The sequence below is a fragment of the Furipterus horrens genome, unplaced genomic scaffold (genome assembly GCF_987537825.1).
Source record: "Furipterus horrens unplaced genomic scaffold, mFurHor1.1.pri manual_scaffold_3, whole genome shotgun sequence".
Taxonomy (NCBI): Eukaryota; Metazoa; Chordata; class Mammalia; order Chiroptera; family Furipteridae; genus Furipterus; species Furipterus horrens.
Window position 1 is genome coordinate 72,132,645 of NW_028327173.1, and position 16,558 is coordinate 72,149,202.

A 16,558-nucleotide genomic window follows, 5' to 3' on the forward strand; every position below is an offset into this window, starting at 1 on the left:
GGCACATAGCAAATGTTCCACAAGTGTTATATATTTGTGTGTGTGTATATTTGACATAAATGTGAGTATGCTGTTATTTCATGCAATTTATTTTAAAATTTAATATTATATTATTTTTCCATAACAGAAAATATAGTACACAGATGTCTGTCTCATCCATATTAAAAGCAACCTAGTATTTTATTATATGAATATAATTTATTTATTCTCTGTATTGTTGACCAGGTAGGTTTTTGTTAGAATAAACAATGTGGCCATAAACATTTTTAGTACTTGCCTCTTTGTACATGCCCAACATTTTTCTTGGATAGATAACTAAACGTAAGTATTACATTTTCGTGTGTACATTTTCTATTGTAATCACCAGCAGTGATTTACACTAAAATCTAAACTGCATTTCCTCCCACAATAAACAAACTAGGTATTAATCTGTTTTTTTCCATTTTTGCCAATGTGATGGGTAATGAATGGTATTTCATTATTTCTTGATTACTAGTAAGATTTTATTGTTTTATGATGTATTGCAATCATACTCTATATAATTTTGCATCCTTTTAAAATTATTATAATATGGTACATACACATTTTACCTATGTTATGCTAAATTATTTTCTAGTCTTTGTTAACACAGACAAGAACATTGCTAATTCTTGTCATATTCTTTGGGCCTTAAAACATGTTTAATCAAGGCAGCTATCAAATATCTATTGACAGTGTGTAATCCCTGAAGACAAACAAGCTTTTAGCAAAGGGTAATTTGACACATTTTACAATGTTCACAAGCCAGATTTCTTCTCCCTTGGTTCCTGTTTCGGTAGCAATGTCAATGATGCATGTTAGATAACATTGCATGAAGCACTGGAGACTGCTGTCCAAGCACTGAGGTGGTGGCTTGCAGTGGGACACAGACCACAGTGTCTCAGCCTAGGAATTCCGTGCTACATTATTTAATAATGTGCTTTGTGGCGAAAATCTTAAATTGGCAATCAGTCCCCAGGTTCCTTCTAGAGTAGCCTTCCTGTACAACAGAGTCTGAAAGTTAAACACTATTATTCTCAGAATCCCTTTCAGCTCTCATTCTAGCACAGATTAGATTACATCAATTCCATGTACTAGTTTTAGATTACAAAGGTAGGAGTACGATGAAGAGCATCTTCCTGTGTCTTCAGCTGTTGAGTTTTGTTGCAGCCATGGTCCAATGACCTATCCCCAACTTTGCAGATGTCAGGCAGTTATGGCCACTTCCTGATTTTTGGATCACAATGATGGCAATAAGCTCCCAAATGCAGCAGATTCAATGGCAACCTCCTGATTGCTCACTGTTCTTACTATGGCACAAGAGCAGCTCTCCTGGAAGGACAGTTAAGCCGTGTCATTCTGGGCGTAATTTCTAGAGGCCCAGTCCAGAGCTCATGTGTCTAACCTTCAATTCTGAAAGCACCTAACCCCCTGTATTAAATACCCTCTGCTTCAAATAGAGTGGTTTCTTTTTTCTGCAAGCAAATCCTGACTGGTACCACTTCTGTCCTTATAACCACATATGAAATGTACTACTACATTGAAAATGTAATATAATCTGTTCATCTCTGACAAACATTACTCTATAATTTTTAAATGTACATCAATAGAAGTGTTTACACATTTGGGCAAAGTGCTGACTATAGTTTGCAATTAAATATACAAAAGAGCACCCACAGTTATGATACACATATTTAAATTTTATTTTTATATAAAAATATTTTAAAGTTCTAGAATATTAAAATAGGGAAAAACTCATAATTCTGATGTGCATTTTTGAGGATTTTAGTTATAGGAATATAAATAAATGGTAGATGACAGCTAGCCACTGAAGCATTGTGGCAGAATGGTTAAGAGAGCAAGACCATTGCATCAGACAACCTTACTGCAAATCCTGGCTCCACCACTTGCCAGCAGCATATTTTTGGGGTAAGTTTTTTATTCTCCTCAAGCCTTGGTTTTCTCATCTATAAAATGAGGGTAATCCTAGCACTGAACTCATACAGTTATTATGTAAATGAGATACCAAATAAAATGTTTAGCATAATATATGGCACAGGTACTCAATAAATGTTGTCATAGGAACAGATATATACAGATATATTAAGTTTTTTGCACAATTTTCTCTGAAAATACAAGATTTTTAGGACTATTAAAACTTTCTGGCAAGAAAACTATACTTACTGCTTTCTAGTTTTAATTAGACCTATATGTTATTTTCATATAATCTATGATATATTGGCTGCTTTCTTCAGAGATTCGTTCAAAATCCCTGAGGAAATACTAGATAATGGAAGAAATTACCTTCAAATGTATTCAAAACTTGCTAATACTTGCTAATTCTGTACAAGTTATATTTAAAATCTGGCTAGTGTTGAGCCAACTTTAGGCTTTCGTTGAATTGCTGGATGCTGTTAGGACCAAATCTAGGCTACAGTCCACAGTGGAACTTGATAACCTAGTCTTTATCTTAACTGTCCCTGATGGTGGCCCCATCCCAAGATGAAAAGGGGTTAAAGTCAGGGTAGCATGTTTACCATTAAATGAAAAATTACCATTGAAAAAAGCAGAAGAGGTTATAAGCCCCCCATTCCCCCCTGTGCTAGAGCTGCTGGGGAGTCAGGAGCCCAGGGCAAGGGCTCAAGTGATAAGTAGTGGAGGGACCTAAGGCAAGCTCGGAACTTTCTCCAGTGTCAGAATCTCATTTGTGAAGAGAAGGAACTGAATTGGATGATGCTATTTCCTAATGACTGGCCCATTTGCCAAAAAGGACTTTTCTAAATAACTGGTAACTGAAAAAAGCAAAGGTTTATTTATCATAAGGGTTGAAATTCAGAGATGAAAGAAGGAACAGTATTGTCCTTATTGGAAGATACAGAGTAGATGGGCAAGTGCTCTGTTGGTTTTCTGCCATCACTGTGAGGTGAACATGCCCTGGCCATCCTGCTGGCCGAAAAGATGAGACACATATGGAACAGATCTGGCGGGACCCAAACTCCAGCTTATGACAAGTCCAGTGGAGCCCAATGCCCAAAAGACCTTAGATGACTTGCACATCACAAGTGAGAATAAATGTTGCTTTACGCCTTTAGGTTGTGGGGCTGTTTATTATTAATCATTTGTAGCAATAGCAAACTGAGATAATGCCCTAGCCACTTTTCCACTGCAGTTTTTTTTTTTTTTCTTGCTGATTTGTAAGAAGTAAGGACATAATTGCCCTGTTAGTCTTATGTCACATACAATTTCCCATCTAGCATTTTTTTTTTAAGTTTCGGTTACTGTGTTTATTGATTTACAGAAGCCTTTTATTTCTTTATGGACAAATCTGACACTCTTTTCCTTTATGGCTTCAGCCTTTGGTATTATGCTTAGAAATAACTTTCCATCTCAAGATTATATATATATATATACATATATATATGTATATATATATATATAAAATAAAGGAAAGGAGTCTTTATTCAAAAGCAGTCATAAGCCTATCAAGTCACAGCTTTAAATACTTAAGCCTATCAGTTAAGGCTACACTCTAACACCCTAGCTTTTCCCCTGTTAGTTTCTATAGGGTTAGTTTACAAACTAAAACAACATAATACACAAAAGCTACACAATTTCAGAAGAATGTCAGGCTTCTGCCTCAGAGCCTGTTTCCTCTAGAACACCCAAAGAATAAACCTGCCACCCTCTGCCAGGCCAGCCTGATCCTAGGCTGTGCCTGGAGTTCTTTCCCATATGAAATACCATCATTTGGGAAACACAGGCAGCTGCAGCATGATCATCCAGGCATCCTTGGGGAAGAAGAATAGCCTGAGAGCCAGCGCCAAAGTCTGAGAGCCAGCTCAGCATCCAGAAAAGCTTCTTTCTTTTTTCCGTTTAGTACTTTTATTATTTCATTTTTTACACTAAAAGACTCTATTTGGAATTTATTTTGATAAAGGATATAAAACAGGTATTATCTAATTTGTATACATACGTAGGTCTGTTTCTAATCTTTCAATTCTCTCACATTGTTCTGTCTTCTATTCCGTGACATGCTATCATATTACTTTATTTTATTTCATTTATCTTAATCTCACAATATGATTATATTGATAAAGTGATGCTATACCATTTGAGGATCATATGCAGGTGTTAAAAGTAGGAAATAAAGAAAGGAAATGATAGTCACAGAATTCAGGAAAGCAGTCACTTCAAAGAGTGGGGGTGGAGTTGTGAATTGGAAGGTGCTCACAGCTGGCTCCTGGGGTGCTGCCAGAGGGCAGTTACACAGGGATTCACCTTATAATAATTTTTAAAATAACACCAATGTTTCACTTACTTTTTCTGTAAAGATGATGTCTCACAATTTAAGAATATTTTTAGAAGCTCTTACTACACTCAGAGTACCTTTCAAGCATGTGTGTAAAGCGGATTTTAAAAATAGCCACAGGGGGGAAAAGATTCCGTGCCGTCAGTGTAAACACTATGCTGGGATGGCCCATGGTTCATGGAAGTGGAAGGTCTGTGAGGGTGTTTGTTCAAACCCTCCAAACCGCCTCTTCCATTGACATTTGGACTCTCAGGTCAAGCCCCAAATGTCCCTCCCGCCCCTTCTTGCTGCTTCTCCCAGTGCCCATTTAGGTAGGCAGTGCCTGAGCCTGGCCCCTGGCACCCCTTCTGCCCAGCCTCCATAGCTTTCTCTGATCTTTCTCCACCGTTCTTACTACCCAATTGAAATGCTGCGAGTATCACCAAGTAGCCACAGTGGAGCTATCATTACCAAGTGTTCCTCACACACAGCTTCTGATCTAGTAAGTCCCCTTATCACCCACTTTCAGGGAGTCCCACTGCTTGTTGGGTAGAGTCCAAACTCCCTGGAGGCCAGCACTCCTGACTGCAGTCTGCCTTTTGCCTCACACGTTTGACTTCCTACACAAGCCTACATTTAGGGTAACTGAACTGTGTGCCTTTCCTCTCTGCACCACCTTTCCAGTCTTCTGACTTGGATTTCCTGCCTCAACATCTCAGACAGCCCAGTTTTCAAGCCCTCTCTCACACAGCTCTCTTCTTCACCTGCACCTCTGTTCTGCCCCACTCCTCTCATGCCCTAACCTTTTCTCCCTTGGATAGGATTAGCTAGCTGTCTTGTCTGATTATCCCCTGACTCTCACCTCTCCAATGTCCTATGTCCTTTGCTGCTCAGTCATTTCCAGGATGGTCTATGACCTCCATAAGATCCAGCAGGGGTTAAAGCCCCCATACCCCTCCAGTCCTGTCTAATGTGTGAACCCTCTGCTCCCACCAGAATCTCCTGTCTCTCTGAAACACTTGGTGGTACCCAGGCCATGCCTTCTGTCCATTCTCTCCCTCCATCCCATCTGCCCTCTCCTTTATTTGCTTGTCCTTTTACACAATGTTACCTCTTCTCCATGAAACCTTTCCTCATTACTGTGGTTAAACTTTCTGTTTCCCATCTCTGAACTTTTGTGACATTTCATTGCTATTGACATTTGTCACAAATGTCCTTAAATTCTCTTTTTTGTATTTGCTTCTCTGGCCAATTTAATTATCGGCTCTTGGAGCTGGTGTGCTATATCTTAGGCTTCCATTTTATATCTCTCATGGTTTTGAGTGTTGTGGCTCAGTGCCATAGGTTACTTGGCGAAGGCATATTGACTGACTTACTACCCTTGTACCTGATTCAATTCCGAGTAAGTAGTGTTCCCTGCTTTAGGCAACTCTACCTTTACCTTCTTCATATCTTACTTTTCTTGGTTTCAAAATGGTGGTGATTTTATTCCATAAAAAAATGGGACAAAGCTAAATTGGACAGGGGCTCTATCTCTATACTTTTCAATGTCAGGTATTTTTTATTATCGCTTAAAATAACTGCTCCTTAATTCTGAGGAAGCCAGTTTCTCTGGGGTGTGGCTACATTCCGCAGCTAACTTGTGGTGAAAATTGATAGGGCTTGGATTCTATTAGATAATTTAGGGAAAAAGAAAACACCCAACACATATTTCAGTAAATCCTACTTCTCCCAGGCCCTCAGAGCAGAGGGCTAAACAAGCTCTGTACCCCCGGGGGAAGCAGCCGGTGCCTTTTCCTTTAGGAGGTAAAGCTGCGGCAGCCCCCAGCCCTGCGCTGCGTGCGCCCATCTCACCGCAGGACGTCCCCGCTCGCGGGACCCACCAGCACTTCGGGCTCCTGACAGCTCACGCTGGCTCCTGACTTCCGCCCCTCACTGTCCCTCGTCTCACGCAGCAGCGCCACCGGGGAACCATGGCAGCCCGCAGAGCTCTCCCGTCTTCCTTTATTGCTCCCTCTACCCATACTCATTTTCCTAATGAAAACCACCCTCCGTGCCCTCTGTCCGGTCACTGCAGAAGCCTCCTCCCGCTGTGGGTGTCCGCGGTGCCGCCACGACGATCCTTCTCTAAACTGCACAGAAACAGGTTTTAAACACAGGCAAACGGGGCTCACGCGCAGTTTAGAAAGAGCACCTTCTGCCTCTGTTTAAAACCTGTTTCTGTTGTCTCCAAACGAGATGACCCTCCTCTCCTGTTGGCCTGGTGACAAACTCATCCTGGGAGACCCTCCGTAGGGGTCTGTACTGGACTATGAGCACCGTGGTTCACTCACTCACTTCTGTATTGCTGGACCCAGCCTGCTGCCCAACACCTAACAGCGGGTGCTCAGTTGTCTGTTGGCTTGACTATGCAAATAAAACATTGCAGGCTGATGATCCGCAGAAAGATGGAATATGCTGTCTTCTCATTTAAGTAAATATCTTGGAGTCCCCAAGCAGCTAGTAGCCACTGCATGATTTCATCCTGACTTGTCCCTCTGTGCCTTTGACAGGGCAGTCCTCCTCCTTTCCTGTGCCACCTACTTCTCGGTAGCCACCCGCTCCACCTCTACTGTCCACGTGTTGTAGTGGAAGGGTCCCTGAGTTTGCAGTAAGAAGACCTAGGAGCTCATTTACCTCTGCCAGCAGCTAGTTGTGCAGCCTTGGACAAGTCAAGTATTTTTTTTTCTCAGCCTCAGGTTATCCTTTTGTAAAATGGCAGGAGTAGTGGGTTAGACTAGAATGAGTGGTTTTAGAAGTTCTCAGGGGTAGAGGTGCAACAGCTGGAATTGGGGCCAGGACCAGCCTTCAACCAGAGAAGCTTTGTCTTGGTGTGTTTTATTTGTTTACACATCTTGGTGATATTTAGTTTGTGCAAAGTGTTCCTCAGTCAAAACTTGTTTGAAAATCCCTGAATTTTAAAATCCCTCTCCTCCTATTATTGCAGGAACCATAGTTCTTCACTTGCTGATAATATTAGGCTTTGCTGGTTTTCTGAAAAGGATTTTATTTTTTAAACTCCTGGGACAATTTCTCCCTTTAGTTTTCTTAAAATTGAAATCTAATCACAGGTTCAACTGGTTCCCCAAACTGACCTGACTTGTACAATCCTGGCTTGTTTGTATTTTTATTGTCTTTCCAACTTTTGCACACAGTTCATGCTGAGATTTGCTAGCTGGTTATAAAACACAGCTCTGCAGTGAGGTCATCTTGGAGATTAGCTTGACACTCAAAGACATCAGAGGCCCAAACTTGTTTTCTGTGAGTTGAGTGGAAAGAAAACCAATGGGCATTGGTAGGATTCATTTTAACACTTAGCATTGAGAAAGCATTTGTTTAAAATAAAATGTGCAAACTAAAATTCAGTGCATTGGAGTATAAAAGGAAAACAAAACAAAACAGGCCTTTGTTGGGTACCTACCATGTGCAAGGTTCTGTGCTGGGGGTGGTGGAGAGGAGTAAAAGCCAAAACTGCACTTTGTTTTGTCTTAGGGCGTCTACAGATCAGAAATCTTCCAAGAAATGATTCAATTAACCTAAAAATTTGAGGTTCATAAATGCTGGTTTCCTACTGAAAGTAAAAAAGAGTCCTTGTGAGCCATTTTGACCTTGTTGGCATACCCTTCAAAGAGGAATTTAGTTCAGACTTGCTGTTCGTGACTTGGCTCTGACTTCTTTGTGGTTTGTACATGAATGGTTAATGGATAGAAGGCACATTACAAATCTGTAATAACTGTTATTTAGTGACTGACTCACTGTTTGTTTTTTAAAATGAAACAAACTCGCCAAAGAAAGCATGGACTTTTGCCTCCATGTCTTCCCACGTGCTGTTCTGCCACTCTGGAACATTCTTCTCCCTGTCTTCACATCTTATTACTATGGTTAACGGATTTTTAAATCTTTGCTTAGAGCATGATGTCCTTTGGGAAGCCCTCCTAAGTCTGGGTTATGAACCCACCTCGTGTTTACCTTTGCTATAGAGAGCACTTGTGTTTTATTGTATTAGTCTGTTTCATCACAACTTATATGTAGGACCTACTGGGTACTAACTGTAAACACACTTAACATATATGAATTCACTTAATCCTCTCATTGCTATGAGGTAGGTACTGTTATCATCACCATTGCATACATGGGGAAACTAAGATACATAAAGTTAAGGGACTTGTCCAGGGTCACATAGCTAGCTGGCATTCAAATCCAAGGAGTCTAGCTCCAGAGTCTATATAATTAAGCATGATGCCTTTCTACTACCAGGACGGTCTTGCTCACAAGAGTATCCCAGGGATCAGCAGTGTGGTTGGCCCTTAGAAAGCATTAAGGCATACTTGTTGCAAGAGTAGAAGATGCATCATCCTCACCGCCAGGAACTTCCTGCATGGGGCCTGGTCACAAGAGAGCTACAACATGAGGTCAGACCGAGAGCTGAGGGCCTGAGTGGGAGGGAGAGATACATGCTATCCAAGAGCTGGGGGCTGATGTGTGGGTTCCACATTCTCTCACAAGAACTGGGGTCTCAGCCAAACAGTGACGCTCTCTCTGGTTGTGTCAGGGCAACCTGGAATGTGTCTTGTTGTGAATCTTCAACTAGTTACCCAAATGACCTTAATTTTAAGAGAAATATTATGCATTTGATTTGTAAAAATCTAAAGAAAACAAAAACAAAATTTTTCTCTCAATGCCAAAGAGTGAAGCAATTAAACTTGCACAGAACCATCTGTACAGTGCAATGCCCAAAGCACGCGTGCACACACACACACACACACACAGAGAGAGAGAAAAGGAGAAACGCTTTCTTTTTGAAAGCATTTTGAGTCTAAAGAGCTTGTGTTGAAGAAGCTGTCATGAACCACTCCAGTCCTCAATGCCCCAGGTCCCGGAGGACAGAGGACAGAATGCCAGCAGAGGCTGGCTGAGGACAGTTGTGAGGGAGGACACATCTCTGCCTGTCCTGCAGCTCTTTCATCCGAGTGCTAGGGGGTGACGTATTTACCAGAGCTGCTAAAATTAATTGGTGTTTTTACAGCACTCATTCATACATGTTTAGGTAGGCTTTAATTTACAGATTCCATACAATGCAGCCAGAATGTGAGAAAACTGTGCCATAACAGTCTGTGCTTGGTCTTGCCCCTGCCTGCTGAACATGCCAGACTCTCTCCCAGCATGTGGGTTCCTGACCCCTTCCCCTCCCCTGGGACCCTGCAAATTCTTCTCCTTTTCCACTGAGCCCTTCCAAGTAACTCCACAGCTCACTCATCCCCCAATTTTTGGAAATACAACATTTGTATTTTATAGTAAAATGGTAAAAGCAGTATAATACCATATGCTTCCACATCAAGTTGTGAGGTTTAAGACACCCTTGCTCCTGCCGATTTCTTTGGCTTGACACTTAACCTCTCTGAGCCTTCGCACTAGTGACAGTTCCTGTGAATGAGATTATTATGAGGATTAATTGAGGAGATATATGTAAATTGGTTGGCACAGTGCCAAGCACGCACCACACCCTCACAGGCCAGTCCCCTACAAAAGGGTCCCAGGAGCTTCCTTTTTTCTCTGGGTCCTTTCTGGTCCTGGCAGAGTCCCAGAAGTGACTCTGGCATTGGAGATGGTCTTTTCACATACCACGCACAGCAGACTAGACACAGGGAAGTTGGACAGCGGCTAAAGCTACTAATCTAGTGTCCTTGTCCCTCATAATGGGGAGGATCCCTTCTGGGCTACAGAATAGAATGTGCTAGAACAGCTTAATCACTGGCTTATTTATTAACCAAGCCAGAGAGAGTTTGGCTGAGGACTCTAAATTACATTGGGACTGTTTGTCTTTATTCACTCTATTGCCTAATTCATCTTGATCCTTTGATTTTACAATAGAGCAAAAATGTTTATTGGCCCAGAGCTGGCAGAGGCACCTGGGAACCCACCTCTCTACTCACCCTGCCAGAGCTCCAACTTCCTGGTACTTAGTCCCCCACAAAGCAGGCTGAGGTGATTTTTCGTGAGATTACACAGCAACTGTTCTAAAGGTCCTGCTATGAGTAAGCAAAAGCTTGCAGGCTCCACATTGGCAACCCGAATTTGGGCAGCCTGATCTCAGGGCCGTGCTGCCAGAGCAGAAACCACGGATCTGAGCCGTGAAGATCCCTGGGTTTTCAGTCTGCCACTGTTGTCAGAAATAGGCCAGTCTCTGCACAGGGATTTTCATTTTAAAAATTCTGAAGTCTCAGCTGTTTATTCCAAAGGAACTGGAACTATGGGGTGGTGAGCAGGTGGCATGGAAAGACCTGAATTCTGGGCTGCGGGATCAGCATTTGGTCCTGACCATGGTTCATGGATAAATTCTTTTAAAAACATAAACCCTGTTGCTCTGTGCTGGACAATTCCAGGGTGTTGACAGTTACTTTCATTTGCTAAGCACTTAACGACTGTGCTCGGGCAGGCCCTGTGTGGTGTGTCTGATGGGTGTTGTTTCATTCACTCCTCATAACAACCTTCAGGGTAGGCGCTGTAGCCCCACTCTACAGGTTCAAAACTGAGATGCAGAGAGGTTGGAAACTGGCGTAAAGTCAAATAATTAGGAAGTGGCAGAATTGACACTGGAACCCAAGTCAAATCAATGCCCAAGCCTGTGCATTTAGTAAAATAGAGGAAAAATGTCCACGAACTCTCCCCTTTCCCCCCAGCTCAGTGAAATCAGCGGGAGTAGATGCACTCCCTTCTTTCTGGTAATGTGGCTGCCCAGCTCGGAGGCCTTGGAAAAGGAGCGTGGATTTGCCTTTGGAGCTGCCTCAGGGAGGGAGGCTTAAGCTGTTGACAGAGCTAGCACCATGGGGCTCTTTATTGCCTGGTCTCGGGAGAAATAAGGTCCGAGCAAAACATGCCCTTCCTTTCAAAGGAAAGGTTCAGTCTAGATTCACTTGTTTGTAAAGAACACCAGCTGCAAAGGCCTTGGTGAGATTTTTGCCCTGTGACCCAGACTGTGAATGTTTGCTACAAACAAGAGTTTGTTTTAGGCGGGAGGATTTGGGTTGGGCTGTATCTAGGGCTGAGGTCAAGGTTGGGTAGAACCCAACTGATGTGCTTTTCAGATTGGTCAACTTCTCTCCTATCTCCCGCCCCAGAATCCCAGCCAGTGCCTGACCCAGCTCTTCACTTCATAGGACCCGGACAGACAGGTCTGAGAGGTGAAGGGATTTTTCCAAAGTCACAGCAGTTTGGAGCAGACTCAAAACTAGACCTCCATGCCCTAGATGGGCTTTCCTTGCCTTCAAGGCCTGGTAATGCAACTCCTCTGCGTTCCTGGTAAACTGACACATTGAGAACTCTGTGTGGGAGGTCTGCAGGGAGGTCTGCAGTCCCAGGGACCTCTGTTGGCATTGAACCCTCTTTTTGTTTTGAAGTTTCTCTTTCAGGAATAGGTGTGTGCAGTTATTTGTTGGTGTTTTGCCACATCCTTCTTTTCCCCACAGAGCTGAAGCCTACCTTGACAGTACTATCACCCTTGCCTGCAAAAGAGCTACCAGTCTGGTGGAGGTCACACACGTGATCAGGTGACCAGGGGTAATGTTCCAGAGGATGACACATTGTGTTCCTGGAGCAAAATTGAAGTTATCTCACCCAGGGAGAACTCTCTGTTGGGGGTAAGGAAGCAGTGGAAATGGAAGAATGAGCCAAGGAGCAGGTGAGGGGTTCCAGGTACAAGAGAGGTGACAGTTCGGGACCACACCTAGCTTGGTACCTGGAGCAAGAGCTGGAAGAGGGGAGAGATGAGGCTGGAGAGGAAGACAGGGTCAGCCAGGTCTTGTGAATCTTGATGAAGATGTTGGACATTTTCATGGGAGCAGCAGGCGGGGTGTGAGACCTCATGTTCATTTCTTGTTTGCGACCTAAGCATGCATGAGAGAGAAACCTGGTAGTGACTGTCCACAAAAGAAGGTGTTTTCTAAGAACTCTGGAGGCAGAATAAGTCAAGATCGCTAGGCCAGGGATTATAACTAGCAAACCAGCTTTGCCCTTGGACATGGTTTGGTTCCAGGCACTGGGGCCAGGGAAGCTGCCGTGCTCCCCACTGCTCTGTGCTTGATTTCCTGCCACAGGTCACAGCACACACCAGATGACATTACTGTGGGCTAGCACACACCAGATGATGTTACTGTGGGCTAGCACTGTTACCGGAACACTGCAGAGAACGGCTCAGTCCTTAAAAGCCAAATATCCTCTCTTGTGTACGTTTTTTCTAAAGGGGACTATCTTCTTGCATGTTACTATTATGAAAGTAATATGTTTCTTGTTAAAAAATAAAAATCCCAGAAGTGTATACAACAAAAAGTAGAATTTCTTGCCTCCTCTCATAATCCCACTTCACTAAGAAAACATTCTTCCAGACTTTGAAAGAAATGCATATATGCCTAGATATTTTCTGTTGCAGTATCCAAGTAAAGACAGGCATTCAGGCCCCTCGAAGTGTCCCTCTGCTCTTTCTGGAAGTCCCCAGGAGGGTGCCTCACATATGTCTGTAAACCAGTCAGTTGGTTTTGGCTGCACAGGACAAGGTCTCTATTCTCTTCTCTCAGGCTTCCCTTGTACCCATTGCTCACAGAAGCCAAACACCAAAGTCCACACCCTGGGTGCTGTCTCCAGATGTCTTCAAAGTTTCCAGTCTTTGGTGGGCAGAGTTGGGATGCAGAGCTTCAGACAGAGGCAGGGAAGGGGCCATCTGCTCACCATGTGCCAACCACCCTGTGTCATTGGGGGCTCCAAGGCTGCTCTGCTTAGATCCTGAATCTCAAGACATCTCTACTGAATGGTCCCATCTGTGTCTGCTGTTCATGCTGCTTGTGGGGACCTCAAGTTCAGTTTGGGGTCCAGTGGAAGGAGAAATGCTCTTCTTTCTCTCATTGTTCTCCTCCCTTTTCTTTGCCTTTGCCCACCCTCACAAAGTCTCTTCTCTCCTGTCCTTTGTCTTCAAACAGTTTATATTCATTTCTAGAAGCTCTTTATATATTATCACTATTAACCTTTTTACTTATCTGTTTTGAAAAATATTTCTATCAGTTTATCTTTAGTATTGTTACTCTTTTGTTCTTAAAATATTTTGAAACTTATTTAGTCAAATCTGCCTAATTTTTCCTTTATGACCTCTCTGTGTTGTCTGTTTTGCTTATAAAAGACTCTTCTTCAAGGAACTAATATAAATGGCCCATGGACATGAACAACAGGGTGGGGATTGATTGACTGTGGGAGAAGGAGGGTGGGCAGGGCAGGGGGGAGCAATGGGTGAAAGTGGGACAATGGTAATAGAACATCAATAAAAAAAGAAATTAGAAAAAAAGACTCTCTGCCCTCAAATTAAAATAATACTCCTTTCTTGTTATGTAAAAGTTGCATATTTAAGTTAAATGCTTTCATCCATCTGGAATTTGTTCTTGTGAATGTTGTTTGGTAAGTGGATGGAATTTCTTTGAAATTTCCCAGAGTTGAGTGTAGAAGCTAAAAACTAAGAGATGTGACAGACAGAGCTACTCAGCTGGCTCTTGGATGCCCTGCTGGGGGTAAGCTTGTTTGCTAAAAACACAGAAGATTATGCTTTTGGCCAGCTTGGGGCCCCCTCTGCTTTGTACTTAATGTAAGTCCAGTTTAAATGCCAGGTTTCTGGAAACTGCAGAAAATGATTTTAAAGTTGATGTGGAAAAATAAACATCTGAAGGAATTGTCAAAGTAATAAAAAATACAGAATCTTAAGAGGGGGATTCACCTAGCAAATATTCAAAGGTAACCGAATAAAGCCCTGCCATCCAAACAGCACTGTGCTGCTATGGGGCATGGAGCAGTGAGACAGACACCGGCGTCTGGAGGCAGGTCTGAGCCAGGTGTCCCTGGGAACTGGGAGCGTCAGGAAAGGTGGCCTTTCGCTTTATGAGGAAGGGCAACCTGGTGACCAACAGTTACATTGTCATAAAATAATCTTAGCTCCTATCTCAGTGAATGAGAAAATAAATTCAAGATGACTTGGAAATCAAAATATAAAGAAAGCAAATAAGAATTATGAACTTAGCAAAGAATATGGAGGATATTTGTATAACTTTGAAGTAAGAAGACTGTTTAAAGCAAGACAGGTTAAGAAGAGAATATAGCTAATTCTCAGATGAAACTACTCTAGTAAGATTACAACTTACCTACATGCAGATGAACTTGGGTTGTAATCTGTTTACTGTGAAGATAAATGAAAGACATAAAATAAGTAAAATTTGTTGACACTGAACTTATTTTACACTAGATTCCAGCAAATTTTTAGCTGATTTTGAGCACTGGTCCCTCAGAGTCTCCTGGGTCCAGGGACAGCGTGCACCCTCCCGACTGCTGCCCTGTGCTCCCGTGTTTTCCCTTCTCCCTTTTGCGAACAATCGGGAATGGGATTGCTGGCTCAGGTGCTTTCCAGCTGGTGTAATTTTACTTCCCACTAGCAATGTGTGAGGCTTCCAGTTTCCCAAAGCTTCACCAACACTTGTTGGCCCTTTTGAGTTGAGCATCTCCCCATCTGTAGTGGTACCTCCCGCTGTTCATCTGCATCCCCTGAGTGCCAGATGGTGGACCATCTTTTCTCGTGATTATTAGCCCCCCACAAGTCCACCTTGCTAAACAGTTTGTTCAAATCCTTTGCGCATTTTAAAAACTTGGCCATTTTTCTCATAATTGAGTTTAGAAAATTCTTTATGCATTCTGGATACCAGTATAGGATTTGTAGCTATTTTGTTTCTGCCTGCGGCTTCTGTTTTCATTTTTCTGAAAGTGACCTTTGAGGGGCAAGTGTTTGTAGTGTTAATGAGGAGCAGCTCAAGCAATGGACCTAATGGCGTCAGCCCTGCTGGCATGACCCCAAGCAGAGTGAGTGTAGAAATGATGCAACACGAACATGCACACCACACCCACTGACACACACATGTACTGTGTCACACACATGCCATGTTCATGTACACACACTTAGGACCATGCCCACACAGAAGCAAAAATCTGTGACTAAGTGGCCCTAGCCCCAAGGTGACCTTGGAACTTGTCCCAGCCCTGAATAACAGGAATGAGGCAGCACGGGGACATCCTTACCTGTGGTAATACTCCTGTTGGAAAGGACTAATTGGGGTCCTCGATGAGACCTTTGACCTCTGTTGTTTGCAGCCCCAGGTCACATAATCAAATGTGCTCATCCTATTTGATACTAAAAAGGAGAAAGAAGAAAAAGGACACTTATGAACCATCTACTATATATACATGACCCATCGCCCCAGGGTGTCAGGGGCTGGGTCCTAATCTAGAATGTGGGGTGCTGCTGGACGCTACTGCTACTCCGGAGCCCATCTGGCCTCAGGCCAGCAGCCAGCAGCTTTTCCTGCTCACCTGAAGTCTGCTGTACACTGACCCCCATCCCTGGAGGGGCCACCCTGCCTGCCCGATGGCCCAGGAAGTAAATATGGACCTATGACTAGTGCTGTGCCCGGTGTGCTTTTTATTAAGCTGAGACACCTGCTCCAGTGTGTGGCAGGGGCAGACACCCTCGGGTTGCTCGCTTAAGTGGGGAAGCTCCACAGAGCAGGACCAGGGGCTGTGTACCCAGCTAATGGCAGGGACCAAGGACAACATTTCTTACCCCTCATTTCTCCTCCAGGAAGGACAAAGCAGAGCCTGCTGGGGGAAGGCTTTCAGATTGGAGCCATGGCCCCCCCGAGGGGGAACAATAGTTTACCTAAAGGTGCGGCTCCCAAATGCTTCACTAGGGAAAGGCCTGGGTGCACAGGTGGGCACCAAGCTGTGTTCTAAAGGTTGTGTGTGGAGGGCGGTAGCCAGCATTGGTACAGGTGGATGGACAGAAGGGTGGCCCAGATGGCTGGATGAGACCTCCTCCCGGGCAGCTGGTGAGGCTGGGACTGTACTGTGCGGCCCAAGCCCTTTGCTTCAATCTCTACACTCAGCTTGCACATCAGGCCACCATGAGCACTTGGCACTCAACCAGGTCTGAGTCAGCCCCTTCACACACAGGTCACCCACAGCAATGATGGCTGAGGGAAAGTTGGTCACATCCCCAAGATGACCTGGCCATTCTCACTCCGTGCCCTTCACTGTGGGTGGGCTGGGCCCCTGGAATGGAAAGGCCACGTTGTAGCTGCCACATCCTCAAATTCTCTGCTTTCACTTTCAGAGGTGATTTTATTTTAGGTACAAGCT